Source organism: Brassica oleracea, chromosome C8, assembly GCF_000695525.1.
Source record: "Brassica oleracea var. oleracea cultivar TO1000 chromosome C8, BOL, whole genome shotgun sequence".
Classification (NCBI taxonomy): domain Eukaryota; kingdom Viridiplantae; phylum Streptophyta; class Magnoliopsida; order Brassicales; family Brassicaceae; genus Brassica; species Brassica oleracea.
This window is the reverse complement of record NC_027755.1, coordinates 24,799,302-24,802,736: the sequence shown is the minus strand read 5'-3', so window position 1 is coordinate 24,802,736 and position 3,435 is coordinate 24,799,302.

The following is a 3,435-nucleotide window of genomic DNA, read 5'->3' as shown; positions in this document are numbered from 1 at the left end:
TTCCGACGGACGGAGGTTTCCTCGGAATTCCGTCGGTATATTTCGAGAAAATTCCGAGGAACCCCAATTTTTTGTTTCCTCGGAATTTCCTCAGAAATTCCTCGGTATATTCCGAGGATTTCATTTTCCGTCGGAATGTCCGTCAGAATACCGCTGTTTTCTTGTAGTGCAACTGCTGTACGTATTTTCCTAGGACTATGTACGACCTAAAGTTATATCAGAATAAATTATTTAGCGTTAAAAACGATGAAAATCCTCCCAAAATTACCATGAACCGTCTTGTTTCAACAGTAATCTGAAATAGGAGTGAAAAGACTCAAAAACAAAAGTAAATGGATGAACAAATTATAGTGAAAAGACCTGGATCAAAATTTTATGGAAGGTGCATAATCTGCATCATTAGATACATATTATCTTTGTGTCATTTGAATCTCCTAAGATCTCTGCTGATGGGTGATCCTGAGCTGGCACGGCTATGTTTCTGGTGAGTCTGGCTGGTCACGTTATTATGCTGGCCATGGACGTTCTCATTATCAAAACCAAATACAAGTGAAAATCTGCCAACATTGTGGCTTCTATAATGTCTGATTGGAGAAGATCTTTTGAAGAATTTGGTACCAGCTTCTTCACTACTTTGGCTAGCTTTTAAATCACTTTTTTTCTTGTGCACTTTCTCTTAAAGTTGTAATATTTCTCCACAATAACTGGAAATTGTGTAGAGTAACCATTCATCCTTCGTAGACTTGATGCACAAATTCTTGGATAGGATCAAGGGAGGACAAAAACTTGGTGGACCTGTGCAGTGACCTTTTCTTGATTTTCTTGGTGTGTCATCTTCATATAGTATTGACTAACTCTAACATATAAATCACTAGGACATCTCTTAAATAGCTTATGTCTAGGAGGATCAAAAGAAGTGTTGCCTTCACTTAAAGCTGGAAGCTAGTTGTTTGGAGAAGAACATACTACTCATTCCTCCGTTAGGTGGCTTCGAGTCCTCAATCGATCCTCCAAGAAACAACTTCTTTAAGTGTCTGAATCTAACTTGTTCACGTAAAACATTAATAGTTCTTCTTCATATAATTAAACTCCACAATCTACCGTTCCTCGAAATCATTTACCATCTTTGTGATCCTTATAGTTCTTTTGTGAAATCTTGTTTCACATCAACCATTCTTCTATATAGAAGATATGCAAGGTTAACCATCTCATGATTTTCGATAAATGGGTCCATAAGGATCAAACATATCTATTTAAAATATATTTTTTATTTATTTAGCTAAAAAACATTTTTACAACAATTGTGATTTTGTGTTTACACTACAAGAAAACAACGATATTCTGACGGACATTCCGACGGAAAATGAAATCCTCGGAATATCCCGAGGAATTTCCGAGGAAACACAAAATTTGGTTTCCTCGGAATTTCCTCGGAATATACCGACGGAATTCCGAGGAAATATCAATCCGTCGGAATATTCCGAGGAAATTCCGAGGAAATACATTTTCCTCGGAAAAAACCGATGAATTCCGAGGAAATATTATAGCCGTTGGAGAGCCGTTTGGGGATTTTACAAAATTCCGAGGAAATTCCGACGAACTAACCGTTGGCGTCGGAATTCCGTCGGAATTTCCTCGGTCTGTCGGCAGGATTTAACCTATAAATACAATCACTCCTCTTCCTCTTCATTCACTCCATATCTTCATCCTCCCTCTTACTCTATTTACACACGAATTTGATTCATAAAAAATATGTCTTCTTCAAATTATTTTCGTTCTTGGATCGATCGACCTCATTTGGATCCGAACACGAGATTGCTTACGGAAGAATACCAACGAGGTATAACCGAATTCATGGGGTTAGTTCACCGACAACCGGAAGCAAAAACAGGTAAGTTAAGATGTCCTTGCTCTAATTGTAAAAATAGAAAGGTTATTAAAGAGTGGGATGTTTGGACTCATCTATATTTGAGTGGGATTACACGAAGTTACAAAATTTGGTATCATCATGGGGAAACTGATTATGAACATGGTAGTACTAGCGAACCTCAGCCAGCGGTTAGATTAGAAGAACCAATTAGAACGGATGTAGATTATGGTGTAGGTACTGAGCAGATGGTAAATGATCATTTTAGAGGGGAAGATTTACCCAATGCAGAAGCTAGGAGATTTTATGATATGTTAGATGCTGGAAAGCAACCATTGTATGAAGGTTGCAGAGATGGTCATTCAGCTTTATCATCTGCTACAAGATTGATGAGCATTAAAACAGATTATAATTTGGCTGAAGACTGTGTGGATGCGATTGCTGATTTTGTAAAAGGTATTCTACCCGAGGATAATGTAGCTCCTGGTTCATACTACGAGGTTCAGAAACTCGTAGCTGGTCTTGGTTTATCGTATCAGGTAATAGATGTATGCAGCGACAACTGCATGATTTATTGGAGGGCGGATGAACAGCGGGTTACATGCAAATTTTGTGGAAAGCCTCGTTATAAAGATACAATTGGAAGAGTTCCAGTGCCATATAAAAGGATGTGGTATTTACCTTTGACGGAAAGGTTGCAGAGGTTGTATCTGTCTGAACGCACAGCGCAACCAATGAGATGGCATGCGGAGCACTCAACAGATGGTGAGATCAGACATCCTTCAGATGCAAAAGCGTGGAAGCATTTCCAATCAAAGTATCCCGACTTTGCGTATGAAAGAAGAAATGTCTACCTTGGATTATGTACTGATGGTTTCAGTCCGTTTGGCAAGAGTGGAAGACAATATTCTCTATGGCCCGTCATTCTTACACCATACAACCTCCCCCCAAACTTGTGCTTGCGACGAGAGTTTTTGTTTCTCTCGATTCTCGTTCCCGGACCAGAGCATCCTAAGAGATCACTTGATGTGTTTCTTCAGCCACTAATATATGAGTTGCAACAACTATGGGCTCAAGGTGCTGAAACATACGATGTTTCGTGTAAAGAAAACTTTCAAATGCGGACAGTACTAATGTGGACAATAAGTGATTTTCCAGCATATGATATGTTGTCTGGATGGACAACGCATGGAAGGATATCATGTCCATATTGTCAAGATAACACTGATGCTTTCCAACTAAAACACGGAAGGAAAACGTGTTGGTTTGACTGTCACAGGAGATTCCTACCACCTGATCATCCATATCGTAGGAGTAGGAATTTGTTTACGAAGAACAAGAGGGTGTTTGACAGTCCACCTCCGGAAATTTGTGGGAAAGATTTGAAGATACAACTAAGAGATTTTGGTGCAGAAAGGACGCCAGAAGTCGGTGGACATGAGCGTTTTCCGGTAGATGCTGTTGGAGAACTACATAACTGGCACAAAAAAAGTATTTTCTGGGATCTGCCAAACGCTTCAGTTTTTGTTCGATCGATCGATGGTATAATCTAATCGATCGATCACATT